Below are 17,623 nucleotides of genomic sequence, written 5' to 3' on the forward strand. Positions count from 1 at the left end.
AACTCTATTAGGGAAAGAGTGCCAGACTGCCAAGCTTAGTCACATGGCTGGGATACTGGTGGCCTAATGGGAAACATGCTGCTGTCACACAGTCTCTAATTACAGACGAAGTCCTCTGACAGGCCCTTGTGTGACCTGGCAAATTCTCTCCAGCAGGCATACACATGCATACTGAATGAACACTATACTTGGCTAAAATACTTGACTGACAGACAAAATCAATGTAATTAGCCGACATGATGGAGACTCCGGGAAGACAATCTGTATTAATGATAGAAAAATCTATCAAGCTCTCTTTGTACCTCACAGTCCTCCATCATGTGCTCATTGTCTCCGTCCTTTCAAGTCTAATTTATGATTCTAAGAAAGCCATTAACTCAGAGCCACACAGAGGCTGGCACCGTCACAGAGAGTAGATATGCTAAGCCATGCCCAGCCGCGGGACAGCCGTACTCAGCAGGTGCTGCAGACGACCAGCAGACCTGAACGTCACAGCCGAAGAATGCGATCAGATAACTATACTGTAAAGTCAGGTCATTAAATACACATTACCATCACAACATTTTACAACACAATTTACTTCTTACAGATCCTTTAAAGAAGAATATTTTAAACTTTAAACATTTCAAAAACCTAAGCACACCCTGAAAATAAATAGTTCACTTAAGACTAAATCAGTTTTCTTTAACTTAAATAATCTTATCTTGAAACTCATTAGCTTTCAGGCAAACACTTCCAATACATGTAAAATATGGATTATGTAACATAATGTAGAAGCTAACCAAAACTCTGCAGCATGACTGCAATTCTGGGGATTAGAAGAAAATAAACAATAAAACTCACTCAGAGATTTAGATAGTATTAACTAAATACTTTAAATGAAAAGTATCTTGGGTCAAACCAAAGAAGCCTGCTGATATTACTGAAGAGCTGATATGGATCAAATATTAAATTTTTTCCTTATCTTTTAAGTACTTGCCGAAATCAATCTGTTGCTGAATTTTCTTGCTATTTTGGCTGATTTACTGTATATTTAACAAGCTTGCATTTCTTCTGATATTTTAATTTGAGAACTGGTCCTTTTTCTGGGAAGTGCCGTCAAGTTCAGAGCTGGCATTAATATCCATCCTGACTGATTCTGTCACAAGTGGACAGCTTTAGATAGGATGTTTTTTTCTGCCACAGAAAAAAAACATTGTAAATGATAAGATCTCGGTTACAAACACTGCATGTAAATCATTTGAAGCCACACCCCACAGCATGTGATCAACAAAAGAACATCAGCAGATAGACAAAACAACAAATTCATTGGCCTGAATGATTATTCAGATAGATTTAATAACCTGTTTTTATGCTACCCTTTTTATTGCTGGTATATGGTTATTTTTTTTCTCACCTCAGCTCTGAGGGCATCTTGACTCTGAGGATGGCAAATTCTTTAATGAATTGCTCATTATGAAGCATCTGCAGAACTTGCTGACAGGCTGAGGAGGTAATTAGGCCATTTGATTCAGGTGTGTTAGGGCAGGGAGAAATCCAACACCACCAGCCTTTGAAGAGTAGAGTTGAGTTCTTCTCTGTTAATTTAAAAATAAATAATGAGAGAATGGAAAGCTTTAGTAATTCCCTTTTCCACAAAATAATAACATCTTTTTGTTAATCTGACAACCGTGGGGTTCATTTGACCTGATCCAAGGAGTTATTCAATCCAGAGAACTAATCAATCATCATTTTCTAAACGTACAAACATTATTATTTAGAGACTGCAGGACTGTGAGACGGTAATAAGTGCCACCTGTGTGTGGGCTGAGAGGCAGAGCTCCTGTTTTTAAAACAATGTTGATGTGGGGGCCGATGATCACACCAAAGAAATTGCAGCAGCACAGCTGTCTGTTTGTGACTCGGTATTTGGAAAGTGTTTTACTGTACCCAAGTGAAGGTGAGTGGACACGATATTTATAAGGAGTGTCATAAACTGGCTGTGAAGAGAGGAAAGATGGGCAGTGGCTACTTCTATAGGTTTCATTTGCTATTGTCATTAGTCTAAGATGTAAGTCAACTGTCACCAAATGAACGATGAATGTTTCAAGCAGTGCAGGGAGCAAGATTATCTGTCTTCTGCATATTAAATTGGAAAGGGGATTGTTGTTCTCAAGTTTAAACACAAGTTTGTCCAGACAGCTTGTCCTCTTAGTGCAACTTTCATCTGAAAATCCTATTTGTGAATAAATTTTAATTTTTTACATCATCTTGAAAGTCTTTACTGGTAGTGGCATTTTAATGCTTATCCAAAATGTCAAGCTAACAGTTTGAACATAATGTTTATTATTGAGCATTTTGGTGCACAGTGTGGCATCTCCTTCAAATGTAACATTGTTCAATTAACCATCTACAACAAAATACTAGCATTTTTCGCTGATGTTTTTTAACTTCTTGCAACAGTTCATCTTGGCAAACCATAACTTTAAAGGTCCGACAAAGTGTTGAGGGTTTTAGGACAAAAAAGTCAAATTGTACTTCCAAAACATAAGATCAGCTGGGCTCTTTGTGAAGACAGTCAGATTCTAAACCCCAATTTAGGTTCTTGATGATGCGAATTGCAGCCCCCTAAAAAGGGGCTTCTTTGAGGCCACAAACTCCTTTGGACTTTGCAAATGAGCATCAGGAATCAGATATCAGATCTGACAAAAATTAATTTATTCTGCATAGTCATGGTGGTTTCCAACATTAGTGACATGACAAGGCAATCTCCCATTTTCTATGAGAGTTCATCAAGATACAAGGCCTTCACTAGAGCAATACAGCTTCAGGTCGTGAGGAGGCATCAAGCTACGGCTGGCTATGTGGAGATGTTGAAGTGGGCATCAGCCTTGACTGAGGTTGATAACTTTTTCAGGACAAATATGCAGCGGTCAAAAAACATAAAAGCAACAGCTTTCAGACTTTTCTAAATCTTCACCTGGTTTGAATCACATGGCATGAGATGTTAATAAAATTGTGATTTCCAGAATGTGGAGGCCGAGCGTGAAGTCACCTTCCCAGCTGTCAATTGAAAAGACTTGCATTAAGCATTTCTGAGTTAATTTCTGAAGTAATCAACAGTAGAGGTACTCAGTCCTGAGTCTTTATTTTATCATTTAAGTTGTCTTTTGTGGCTTTTTTGGGACATGGTCCTAAACTAATGATCTGCTGACAAGCAGCATGTTTGAGTTTAAATCTCGTCTCCCCCCAGAATTGTCCGCTGCATTACTTTTGTATCTTGGTCCAGATTCTTCTTTTTGCATTTTAAATTAAGCAAATTATATACAGAGAGCATAAAAACAATGTAATCAGAATTTTAGAGGCAACAGAAATTGCAAAATGATTTGTAGATACTTCTGGTCAGAGTAAATATGCACGAAACACGATTTCTGTTTTGTTTTTTCAAAGTTTGATTTGACACTTATCACCCTAATTTTTCCCCAGAGGGCAATAACATAAAATCGAAAAATAATTCTTGATAAATGTAGTAAATGTGAATCAAAAAGAAAATAAACGAAGGACTGCATCAAAAAAAGTTCCCAGTTTTAAGGTAATTAATTATTTTGGGTTTGTTTTGTTTTTTTTACAGTATTTTTACCTGCCAATCAAGATTAGAGCCAATCACAGGAAAAATAGTAGTTTCTTATCTCTGGCTGATTGATTGGTGCCCCTCGAGTCAGGATGATTTGTTAGTTTTAATATGCACCCAATGATTCTTTGAAACCTGTAGAGTAAAAATATGGCAAGTCAGTTTAATTATTACCATTTAAGAAAAAGTTTCATGACTGATCCTCTAAGTAGTATAAACATAAAAACAACCGGATCTTTTAAAAGCCAGTTTAATCTTTGTACTGACATAGTTTGGTAAAATCTGACCCGTAGTCATGATCATTCAGTTGCTAAATTGTTGTTGTCAGCAGGTCAAACAAGATTAATCTTTGCCACAATTGATAAGGAAACCACATTGTTCCAAGTCAAATTACAGGAAACACGTTGAAAAGGCTTGTTACTTTTTCTTTAAATGAGGCAGGACTGAACTCATTTCCCACCTCTCATATCAGCAGAATAAGGGGAACACCTGTTTCATTAGAAAACTCACAAAAGAGAAAAACCTTTGGGATTTTCAGATATATTTCAGGACTTTGTCCTTCCTCCCAGCTACACTCTCTCACTTCAACCGTTCATCTCCTGAATCTGTACAAAAGTGCGGTTGTCAAAAAGCACATTAAGTATTACACAGGAATTCTGCAGGGGGAGGATAAGACTTCATCTCTACTAATATGTGGCTTAAAAGTCACTGGAGCAGAACCATTAAGCTGAACTGCTTACTTCAGTTCTTTTTCCTCTGTCTTTTTTTGTTTTCATATCTCTACACTGGATTAACGACACCCAGATGCAAACATGCCCATCAAGATGCGAGAATCTTCCACCTGTTGTTGCATCAGCTCACAGTTGACTTAGCTACAAAACATAACCTCCAAAAACTGTAAGAGCAACATCTCAAAGGCATCAAGGTGGAATCACAGCAGGGATGATGCTTTTAAATTAATAAGTGATGTGAATTTTTTTTATTGCCACTGGCTTTTTCCAATCTGCAGCAATGCAATAAAAAAATAGACACACTTTCATTGATTTTCTAGCAACCAGTACAGTTAGGCCTGGGTGGAATTTGGAGGTGTGTGGCTTTCTGTCCACCTCCCTAACTTGAATCCCTATTCTTGTTATTTGTTGGTTGAAGCCAGAATAATCTGATCTTGAATAATCTTTTCTGTCCTGTTCAAGGACTGTGACAAGCCTCTGCAGAACCAGAGGACAATATGTGGATTGTTTGTCTATTTTCTTTGGAGCTGATGAAGTAGCAGTAAATACTGGACATTGTCTCTACTCAAAGTAGGGACGTGAAGCCACTGAATGATTTCCAGGTACATATTATTATTACTATTAAAGGTTCTCATCTAATTTGCGATCCATTTCATGAGTATCCATTGCTATCACTGTGGATATGAGCTAGACCTGGTGAAGATGTGTGGCCAGCATTTAGCGTCCTTCAGTTTTCACCAAGTCCTATCTAAGCTCATAAATGAAGAATTTACTTAATATATTTCAGAACTTCCTGCAGCATTTTGTCAGATTCAGCGTGAGGTTCTCTGCACAGTACTGTAGAACTGTACTCAGTGTTTACTAAAGAAGATCTGATCTGAATCAGCAAGATGGCTGTGGTCTTCTCACAGCATTAGTCAGCAGGCATGCTGGTGGTGTAACACACACATCTAATACACACACATTTCTCCCCAACATAAAAATGATAAACATTATGCATAGAAATGCAGTGTGAACCACAAACTAAATGCAAATATTACCCCACGCCTACTCACACACAGACACTAATAAAACTTTTCTACATCTGCATTTTTCCTTAAGTGTTTGAAAATATTTCTTGCTGATATAATTATTGAGTGGGCATTGTTTGTAATAATGTAATTTGTCAATGTTTAAATCACCTTCTGCCTATTAAAAGCTGCAACTGACATTTTATTCTTGAGCTGCAACTTTTTGGCCTTTGCTAAGAAACAATGAGCCTCTGTTGTTTTATTTCTGTAACTGGATTTATTCTAAATCATCAAGGCATCACACACATTTTTACTAGAGTCCCATGCAGACAAACTTTTTCATGAGCAAATAAATATAGAACAACGTGGTTAAGGAAATATTGAGGCACTGAAATACAATAACCCACAATATTTTTCCCCACACTTTGAACAATGCAATGTGACTATAATATACGCATTTTTACCAACATATTTCGAAAAGCTGGACTGCTGCGTGATGAAGAGTACAACACAAGCTCAAGAGTGAGACGAAAGTGTTATTGAGAGCAATAACCAAAGAGAGACTTAGGAAGTGTGTGTGCGTGTGTAACCAGGGACGCCTGCAGGATTTTATCAGAGGGCAAGCACAAAGAGCGTCACCACATCTGACCCACATGAACACAACCACATCCCCAACACACATCATACATGGGGCGCACAAAACCAGCACAATTCACCTGACCCGACCAAAGAACGGCCACATGATGCATCGGGCACCGGAAGGTCAGTTCCTGACCCACAAATAGGTCAAGCACATGTGCATGGCATGCAAAACCCACTCAAGATTCAAAGCACAAAATGCGACACAGGCACATACACACACACTTACATATACAATCAAAAAGGAAAACCAAGCCTACCTATCTGAAGAGAACTCTCCAGTCCTGTGTTTGTGACATGCACAGGAGGTGAAGTGACATTTGCTTCATTTCTATTCCTTTTGAAAAACATTTTTAAAATATCTAAACGTTTAAAAGTCCATTTACTGTGGCGCAGGAGTAAAAAGCCTGACCCGTGCCTCAGTCCTCGACGCAGCCGTCACGGCCCGTTGACCTTTGCCGAATGTCTTCCTCCTATCTCAATTAGTTTTCCTGTCACTTCACTCCCAAATAAAGACAACGAAAAATCCTTAAAAGTTTGTTTACTTATTTTTAGTTAGCTTCACTGCACAGTCAGATTTACTTGTAGGAAAAGCGCCAGCCTGCAAATAAACAAGTAAACTAAAATTAAAATTAGGAATCTAAAATCCTAAAATTTTATTTTAGTATTTACGTGCTTACTGTGACATAAAACACCATTTTTAAGTTTTTCCTTCAACAATTTTGTGGGGAAAAAATAAAATATCAAAACATTTAACAAAAGCTCAAAGGAATTCCTCAAGGAACCATGACACCTGCAGCTTATTTTATTCCTTTTAAAGTTAGTTTCTGCAGCTTATATTTAGAAACCAGAATAAATCTAGAAACAATTGCTGAAATGCAATATTATTCAGAGATTTAAGGAACAATGAACATGTAAGGTGTCACCCTCCACCTCGTCATGGATAGTTATATTTTCTCAAATGTCCCATTTCCACCTCTCCTCTGCCCATCATGAGCTTCTCGCTTACAAAAGCACAAGGCTACGTAACAGCATCTTAACCTCAGCCATAAAACAACAGACTAGTCCTTCTCCTATCCGTCACATCCTTTGTCTCAGCTCTGAGTCACAGAGGCTTTGCAGTCCTTTCCAGGTCTGATTTACCCCCCTTCCTCACCGTCTGTGCTGGCTTATTCTCTCATAGCTTTTTCTCTCCTCTAAATCTGTGCGGTGTCAGCTTTTCTCCCCCTTAATCTGAGATACACTTCTTTTTCACTTCTCCAGCAACAAAAAAGAAACATTATGCATTACTTCCTTCCTAAGTCACAAGAGATTCTCTCATGAAGGTAGTTTTATTAAACTCCTGGTAAAAACAATTGCCTATGAATATTTTATAGTATATTTAATAGTCCAATAGACTGTTTGAGCAGGACCAAAATTGCTACATCTGTTACATTTTCAACTGGTGCGGTTCGCTTTCACACTGCACTGTGTCAAACGAGCCAAACCCTTTGAAAAACCTGTTCCCCCCCTCGCCTGTGGTGGCGCTGCACCAAGAATCACTGAAGCAAACACCATCAAAACATCTGAAGAAGACACTAAACACAACTTTCTTCTTCACAAAATGCAGTGGCATCAGATTTTAGCGATTGTAGGACTTAGTCCACTTTGTGTTTTTACAGCAGCCTCTGATTCGCTTGGCATTCATATATGCATTCAAAAACACCAGAGTTTATGTAAACTGAAAGGAGACATAGGTTTTTAAGTGGACCAGAGTTTGCTTTTTGGTCCGCATCAAAGTTTGACTGCGCATCCACACTAACCCAAACAAATCGGACTTTCTAGGCCATCAAACTAGAGTCCAGAGGACAAAACAGGGCTGGTGTGAATGCACCCTAATTGTCTATCTGCTGAAGACCTATGGAAACAGTGAGGGTATCCTGTGAATTTTAGGAAAAAGTTTCTAAAACAACACTTCATGGTACCTGAAAAAAGGGACTTAACTGCTTGCAAAATGCAATAATAGAAACAATAACATTACATGCACTAAAAATGCTACCTCAGGCTTCCCATACTGCACCATACTTCCTCCATTAAACGTCTAAAAAAAATCACTAGGATGAAAAACGCCAAAAGCAATCATCAATTTCTGATTTGAAAGAAAGTGGTTTTAGCCTACAGCCTGTCTCAGAAGAATCAAATTAACTAAAACATCTGATATTACATTTCTGAGCCAATTTAATCTGCACAGTACAAGTGGAAAAAGAGAGAGGAAACTGAAAGACAACAGGAAATAATTGAAAAACAAAAATTTTTAAAGTCAATGCAGGTTTTCTGCCTCTTCAGCAGACTGTGCATGAGGTACCACTCCACAATCATGTTTACAGCACTGCTCTTTACAACATCCAGTTTTGTTGCTGTTCATTTTATTTCCTTATTTATTTATTTTACAAAGAAAAGTTAACAAAATCAGTTTATGTTCCAAGTGCGGAACAATTTCACAAGCAGACTTGTCTACATAACTATATGTACAAAACAAAATCAGATTAAAATGAACACATTAAAAATATATGTTGTTTCCGTCTCAAGGAAATAGAAAATCCACATTACCATTTAATTAAGATAAAAAATTCCCAACCCAAGAAAGACATAAAAATCTTGACTGCAAACCTTTTTTTCCTATTTTTTACAAAATCATATCTAGCATACTGACAAAGATTTTTCTCTATACATCCTGTTCAAAAACTGCCAATTATTCAAATCCAACTGTAAAATTTTATTAAAAATTGTCAGACTGCCTACTCTGCAAAAAACTTTTGCAAATCAAATTGGTGCATCAAAGCAGAGCATTATAAAAAGGTCAAACATTTCTTTACTTTATGTACGGCAAGTACACTTCCACAAGGACAATCAACACAGATAAAAGTTTTAATACTACATGCAGAGCAACAAAAAATCATTGATTTCAGTCAGAAATCAATGATTCCTGAGTTTTATTCATGAATGTGAAACTCAAGGAAAGCGGGCCAAATATGGTCTGCCAAAGCTATTTATGTGGCCCTTGAGACTCTATAGATGGCTACGTAAACAGAACTTCAAAATGAGAGTTGGGTGTGTAAATATTTTCTTATTAGTCCAATTAAATCAGTTTTGATTAATTTGTCAATAGGTAAGTTTAAGTCCAGACTGAAAATGCATCCATTTTCCCTGGTCTTCAAAACCAGTTAAAGAATAAATAAATAGATAAATAAATAAATAAATTATATATTAGTACTTCACTGATTCAAGTCTTTTTTGGGGGGAAAATCTTTTAAAAATCGCTGGAGCTAAAACTAATTATGTCTTGGTATTTTCTGCCAATTTTATAATATTATTTTTACCAAATCTAATGTTATTTTCTATAATTTATTTTATCTACCTGTGATGTTGTGATTGTTGTGAAGCACTTTGATCAGATGAAGTTGTAAATGTGCTATATAAATAAACTCTGGCTTGACTTCATTTGCATAGTATCAAATTACATCAATGTGAAAAAGTTCAATATTATTTATTTTTTAGTAGTACTTATTGATTACAGAAAGAGCGAGCTGTATTTTTTTTCAACAGTTTAATAGGTGATTTTATTAATACATTCTGCCATAACAGGCCCATTGATGACTCATCATCTTGATGTGGTCTGAAATAAAAATGAGTTTGACATCCCTCGTTTATTCGTTGAAATTCGCTGACTGGCTGGTAGCAGAAACTATAAGACATCACTGAGTCACTCGTTTGTGAAAGCAGGTGGCCCGACACATGCCAGCCTGTGATGATCTCATTTGACAAGTCAAGAGTGTAACAGAAGCGGGCTGACCTCTAATCTCCTTGCTGTATCGTTGCTTTAACAGAACATGTTACAATATGTAAATTTACATATTTACAATATGTAAATTGCAACATATTTAACGAATGTTTTGGTAAAGAGATAAGCAGCGAGCAGAGAGACGAAAAACCGCCTTTTTTCTTGTAGGTTTTAATGGAAAATTTATGAAGCCATATATTCAAAAAACTAAACAATGAATTTTTATGAAATACAAGCTGAATAATTTAGAAGTTCAACTTCCAGCATCTCTCAATCACATATTTCCCCTAATTTGCATACTTTAAGAAATCTAAACTTATCAAGAAGCCTTCCAATGTTTACATCATTGTTCCCCTTTTTCAATTTTGCATGACTCCTTTTTTGGGAAGTAATATTTCTGAAGCATTTGGTGCTCAAGACACCAGTTTAAAAGTGACTTGCGTCAATTCAGTGATAACAGGCTTTACAGCAGTGACAGTGCTGCCACTTATGAAACTGAGAAGACAATTAAATCGGTTATGAACACTGGCTATTAGGGAAGTCTCTGCAATTTCAGTAATTTAATTAGACACTAATTTGTTTCATGATTAGGAACTGTACCATTTAAATTTTTTTATTTTAGTGCCTTTTGAAACAACATGATCTCAAGTCAGTAATAAAAGAAATATTGGACCAAAACAAATATGAGTTCAGGAAGTCATTTTGTGACTGATTCCTAAATCAAAATTCAACTAGAAGAGCTAATATTTGAAGACTACTCTGCATGATGGGTAAGAAGAACAATGTCTAGTATACACTTCAAACAGGAAATTGAAAATAAATATTTACAGGTAGCTCCTAGTTTTATTGTTATCCATAATTGTGTTTTAAACATGTCTTTCTGGCATCAGAGACTCGGTTCTGTTCAGATCTACTATTAACATCCATCCTGGCTGGTCAGGATGTACTGAAAGTAGATAAACCCAACAACAGCAGTAACACTTTGCATTAAGATGTCTCCTGGGCTCTCTGATGATGTGGCTAGATTTTATTTGCATGCAGTCAGCTGAGGAATATTAACAGGAGCTTATGTCACAAGACAGATTAAATTACTGGAACTACATTATTCTACAGACATCACCATGTCTGACTTTAATTTGTGTCACATCCTTGCGAAGTTAAGTCAGCTGCAAACGCTTTATAAGACTACCTGTGAAGTTTAAGAGACATATAGGAGGGGAAATGGAAAATAAAAGCCTAATGTGGGAATTTTCAAAGGCAGCAGTAAAACCAGCTGCTCACTCCCACAACTTTAGTCCAGTCCTTGAGATCTGCTATCCGGCATCTTTTGGATGCGTCGTTTCTGCAACCCACCTGAATCCAGTGGGAGGATATTGTTTTGTCCAAATGGGGTTCAAACTGACTGTGAAAGCATCAAACATCATGGATGCTTTAAGGAGGCCGTATTATGCAATTTCCAGGCACACAGTGCCATTTTATAGCACAATCAAGTAACTCTTACCTTCAGTTGTTATGAATATTCTGTATATATTAAACACAACCTTTTTAAAAATCTGATGCCTTAAAATTGGACCTCTGTCTCTTTAAGAAGCTCCTGCTATTTTCAACACGCCACCTTCAGTAACTCATCACAACAATTTAGGCGTTTTACAACCATTCATAGGAACATTGGACTGAGAAATAGTTTGTATAAGCTTAGCAGATTCGTAGTTTCACCAGGTGTTTGCTAATTGCTGCTGCTGTTAGTCTGAAGGAGCTGAGTGGAGAAGTAGTGTAAGAAGGGTGATCTGTATCAGACATAGTTGATCAGAAATGTTGCTAATTTTCACAAAACCTGTAAGAACAGAACATTTCTTAAGCCTGAGGAAAAATATTACACCAAAGATTTTATTCAAACCTTTTCTGTAAGAGAAAATTAGGTGTCAACTATCATGTAACCCACACTGAGCTTTTAGGCTTGTTTCAAAACAGTTTTATTAAGTTTGCTTCAATTAGACAAGTAACCAGAAGTGATCAAATAAAACTCAGTGTAGGATAAAGTGAAAGCAAAGCCTAAATGTGTCTACACACTACTACTGGGAATATAACTTTCTGGATGAACAAACCTCATTTCATATAATTTTCAGTTCAATAAACACTGACATTGATTTGAAATACAAATACAAAGTTTCCTTTTTGTAATTTAACTTCATGTCCATAGAGAATACTAGAAGGAAAAAAAAACTTTCCCTATAATAAAATGTTCAGTTCTAATGCTTTAGTGATGAAAATTAAACCTTTTTATCCAACAGTAGCCTGATTAGTCAAAAGCAGAGGCAGAGCTGGAGAAAAAAAGCCAAACTGACAGAAATAAAAGGAAAAAAAAATTAAATTGGACATGACACTCAGCTCAATGCCATTAGTGTGAGCAGACGAGTAGCCAGTAATCCATGTGCACAAACTAAAAGTTGAGAGCCCTGTAGAGCATCTGATTAATGTCATGGGAATATAGCAAAAACATCCACCAAATGATAACATGTCAGTCTGAGGGGCAGCAAGTAATGCTTTGGTGGATGACTGTTTGTTAAAGAATCCAAACAAAAGTGAAACTGGGTCATGGAAAGCAAAACTGATTAACAATGTTCTTAAAATAATCCACCATTAGGCAGATCAACAAATGGCTAAAGCACAAAGTCACAAAAGAGGGAACAGAAAAGGGTCGGGATGTTTGTTCATTATGTGTCTAATAGAGAACATTAGTAAACGATGGGTATGAGAACAACTGAGCCATTTATTAGCCAATACTGCCTTATTGGCTAATAACTTAAGCAAAATTAAGAAATTAAAAAGGGATTAACTAGTAAAGAAAATTTCTTTTGAAAATACAGCAAAACTTAAATCCAAAATTGAGTTCTGTCAATTTCAATTACATAAAAATAAATGAAATATTTGCTTCCTGGAATACTATATCAAATAAGCCATACTATTAACAGGCCTACACTCTCAGATCAAGTCAAACAATTTATTCACATAAAAATCTTTGCAAACACAGTTCAGATCCCAAACAAGCAGCACAGTGAAAGACAATGAGAAACTACAAAGTAGAAAGTCTGTCAAAAGAAAAAGGCGACAAACTGATAAGTGGCTTAAGAGTGAGTTTGAAGAGGGACTGTGGAAATGAAAAAGGACCAGCGTGTGGAAGAAAGGGATAGACTATAAAAACGTCACTAGAGTGTTAATTTGGTGGTGGTATGAAGCGGCTGATGGACTATTAAAAAAAAAAGCTGATTCCTGCAGGGATATTGAAACAAATAAACACTCAACAAGCCTCTTCACATAATGCAGATGAGATGGTGCTGCAGACTCTACAATATGAAGTGGTGACAACAATGCACAAACAAAGCACCACAAAGGACTTTGCTGCACAGAGGCCACCACTGTGGAAATGAATTTACGTCAACGAGCTTCTGACGCACAGCCAATGTTACACCTCTCTAATGCACTGAGACACGACAGTTAAGCACCAGGTATACAAATAAATCTACTTTCTTATGAAGAGAATGCAACTCTATTTCAACCAATTATTTAAAAAGTATGAACTCAGTTCCAGTGTGGAGGAATAACAAAGCTTGGTTTCTATTTCAAAGAATATAAAATGTGTTCCTACAGTTCTTTGTAGAGTAAAAAGATTATTAACACTTGTGATTGTAATCTCCTCTTTTTATTAATCATTTTAGCATGTTTAAAAGGTTTAGCTTGGAAATTTCTTAGTCTTCTTGCATTGGTTTGTGTTTTTTATGATTTAACGCCTGAATTTTGAGCTCAGCAAAGGTAGAGGTGAATCAATCCACCCTTTAGAAATTATTCTGGTTTCCATTTTTCTTTGACATCCAACCTGCTGATTTTGACCAATTCCAATCAGATATTTAGACTTTAAGACTTAAGAGAAATATTATATAATACTTATTTTCCTTGATGTGCATCATCAGGTTCTCCAGACCAATCAGATTTCCAGTTCAAAGTCACAGAAGTGCCACTCAGAGTCTAAGAGGAAATCAGCAACACTGAGATGTTCTGCTTCCCATAAAGAAACGTTTTAAGAAGCAGAAGTTTGTTGGAGCTTCTGGTACTCGATTTAAAAATAAGACTATTAAACCATCTAAACGTTTAATCTAATAAAAACGAAACATTTTAGGCTGTAGGATAAGTGTGAACCAGCCAGCCTCAGCTGGACTCCAACGTCATCTCATGACTAAGCTTGTCAAGTTGCCTGTGGCTAGTTTTAAATTAGAGCTGTCCTTTTTTCTTCCAAGTATAAATGAAGGGAAGCTGTGAACATCAGTAGCTCCTTTGAATTCAGTAAACACAGTAAGCTGTTCTAAAGGATAGGCTATGTAAAAATCTATTTAATCATCCATGGAGTTTAAACTGCTGGATGCTCTGGTGATCAGAATGAAACTTATTAGCAATTTCATCAGTTTTGTTAGTTTAAGACTTGGACTGTAACTAATAATACCTTTTACCTTGGTTGTAGAAAACATGTATGCCACTTTACAACAAACCCACCACTTTAGTGTAGCAATGGAGGAACAACACTAAAGCTAGCACACATCATAATAGCAGAAACTGGCAAAAAAAAAAACTGCAGAAAAATCCCCACCAAAATAAGGAAGTTTATCTGTAAACACATGGACCTCACATATTGTTCCTCAAAAGTTACGAAAGAACTACTAAAACATGCTATTCCTACTATACAAAGCACAGCTGTGCACAGGAAAATATGATTATCTAAACGGATGGGAAATTAGCTGTAACTGTACATGAGACGACATCGCTTGACACAAACGGTTATGTGAAAGTCACAGCTCAATGAATTTCAGACTAATGGGAACTTGACAGTTACATCCTGTGTGCTCAGGAGCAGAGAGGAAAAAAACACAGCAGTCCATGTCCCATCTCCTATAAAGTGGCTGCAACTGTTGCCATAGACAATATTTGTAATTATGGGAAAGTCCTACACAATGAGTCTTTCGATTTTTCTCTACTTGGCCCACACAGTAAATCTGAGCGTGCCACAAGAGATTTGCAGGGAAGTCTGTTGATTTTGTTTATAAACTAAAAGATAATCATAACTAATTTTGGATGGTTTCTTTTAGAGCTGCCAAGTATAGAAAATCGAGAGAATACAAATTTTACAGTAAAAATATACGACAATATATATGCCACTATTTGATGACAGGTTTTAGAATATATGACCAAAGGAAATAGGTGTCATTAGTGCAAAGAAGATGGTTTGATTTTACCTGGTCTATGATCAAACAGCAAAACAACAAACCTACTGAAAATGACGGAATATGAACTGCAATGTTAAGTGAAAAATACTGTTACGCAACATTTACTTTTATCTTTTCGCATAAAGGAATATATTTCCAATAAATGCATCATTAAGAATAATGAAATCATCATAACCAAACTTACTTTCAAATGATGGAAAGAAACGTATGTCTAAAATGTTGATGTTCTCGTCTCGTGTGCATTTAACGTAGCGGTAATGGCTGCCATCCGCACTGCTCAGATGATCTGATGAAGCCCCATATCATCAGTTAAAGTGGAAACATGCCTCTTTTTTTACCCTGAACCAGTCTTCATGTATTTGATTCACAGCATTTTCACTTTTTCCAAAGCAGCTCAGGATACACAACTGAATACAACTTTCCTCCAGAATGCTTGGGATGTTTTCTTCATCAATCATTTCCTTCTGTTAATTTCTTACAAAACAATAACTTGTGCTATACATTTTACTTTTGCAGTACATTTTCAATATTTAAAGCATAACTTATAAATTGTGCTAAATTATTATGTTGTGACCTCATGAATTAGAGGCTACATTCACACAGCAGGTCTGGATGTGCAATTATGATTTTTTGCTGAAATTCAATCTTGTTGCAGATATACAGAGCATAATTTCTTAAAATCTGTACATCTTGAATATCTGTTTACCAGTACTGCCATAGAAGAAGTTGCATATTAGCACCTAGTGGAAGAGGTGGTTTGGGATGCTGAGCTAAAAAGATACTTCTAGATACTTTAGCAGCCACAAGACCATGCATGCCCACCCACTGTCTCCTGGCAAGCAGAAGTGTGATCCAATGAGCAGTTAAGAAAGAGAATGCCAGCTTTGTGTGAAAGCATATGCTTGGGGAGGATAAAAACAAGGATAACAGTGAAGAGCGAGGAATAAAATTCAGACAATCTCCCTAAAGCCTGTTCCTGTGGTTCACCAGTCAGTGGCACCTCAGGAAGAGGAATGGAGGGAGAGGGTGGGGGAAGTGTGTCAGTTGACTGGGGTGGATTAAAAAAAAGTACAATCATTTCATTCAGTGAACAAGTAAGCCAGTAGCTCAAAGTTGATCAGTTATTTGGATCGCAGTCAGGGTTTGAGATTTCACATGCGGTCAATTCTGATATTGCAATGATACCCACCGAAATATCTATAAACCAGACCGGAATTACACTAAACATCCAAACTGTTTCCACATTAATATCTTTTTTAAATGTTTGAATTCACAGGTAACTTACACAAATATTTTAATAGGGTTAATTTGTATATAACACATAGCCTTGTGAATATTACTATTCTTTGAGATTTATACCTACTTTCAGCGCTTGTCTTTACCATTTTAGAGAAAACTAAAATATCCAGCAAAAGACTCAACCAAAGTCCTTGGAAATTTGCGTTGAGCCAGGCTTCAGTTAAATAGCTTCTTTCTAAGAGCTAAACTAATATTACCAAAATAAACATGTACATCATTTATTTTTTGTTGAATTGGCAACAAGAAAACATTTATTAAAAGTGGATGAAAGTAAGCATCTTTAAATGAGGTCAATCAGGTACATTTCTCCAACCAAACTCAGACTCCTCCATTGCTAAATCTGCAGAAATATAGTCATTTCTGCATCAAGCAGACATATCAGCAACTAGTGGAATACCAGTAAGAGAACTGGTATTTGGAGGAATGCCATCTCGTTAGTCACCCATAAAAGCTGCAGCTTGGAAAATGAGATTATTAGCCCACCCACCATGTCTGCAGAAAGGGAGAAACACAAAGCTGCATGCACATTGACTTGCTGTCACACAAGGGGGCACCTCATAAGCAATACCTCTATAAAATCACCAACATCCATTCTAAAATGCTGCTACTGGTAAATTAGGTCACAGCTGTGATTTAAATGGTTAGGCACTATTGAAATACCATTAGGGTATTGGAATACCAGGCACACAACCAAGCTTTATTAAACATTTATTTAAAATTGATTGATGGTTTGAAACCACATCACTACAGGCTTACTTAACAAATGCAGTTCTCTGGCTTTGTGCATGCAGATGAACATAGGAGGAATGAAAACTGTACACATTTATGTCATCACTTCTTATGACAACTGAGTTCAAATCCCAGCAGCCTAGAGGTCATTAAATTTGCATGTGTGGGTTCTCTCTGGTTACTCCAGTTTTTCCCCACAGACCAAAAACACGACTGATATTAAGGCTGTTGTAAACAAACATTTTAGTAATCTGTGTGCATGCCTCTCACCTAACAGACTGGTATAGACAATGGATGGATGTTTCAAAATATGATGTCTTGTCAATTTGTTAACTAACTGCAGTAACAATTGTGCAAATACTTCACAATTGTATTCTGAAAGTATACATCTGGGAGAATGTATACTTTCAGAAATACATCCTTGATCGAGTGCATCTGTTTAGTTTTTTGCATTTTTTCTGTTCTGGTTTTGGGTTTATGTTGTCGGTTATTTCGCACCTGAGAGTTACAGA

The 17,623-nt window shown here is 36.6% G+C and overlaps 1 protein-coding gene across 3 annotated transcripts in view; it reads right to left on the minus strand.

Annotated features, from left to right (window-relative positions):
* gpat2 (glycerol-3-phosphate acyltransferase 2, mitochondrial) overlaps positions 1-17,623 on the minus strand; it is a 145,299-nt gene that overhangs the window by 120,977 nt on the left and 6,699 nt on the right. The gene's annotated exons all lie outside the window — the stretch shown is intronic.

Source organism: Xiphophorus couchianus, chromosome 12 (genome assembly GCF_001444195.1).
Source record: "Xiphophorus couchianus chromosome 12, X_couchianus-1.0, whole genome shotgun sequence".
Classification (NCBI taxonomy): domain Eukaryota; kingdom Metazoa; phylum Chordata; class Actinopteri; order Cyprinodontiformes; family Poeciliidae; genus Xiphophorus; species Xiphophorus couchianus.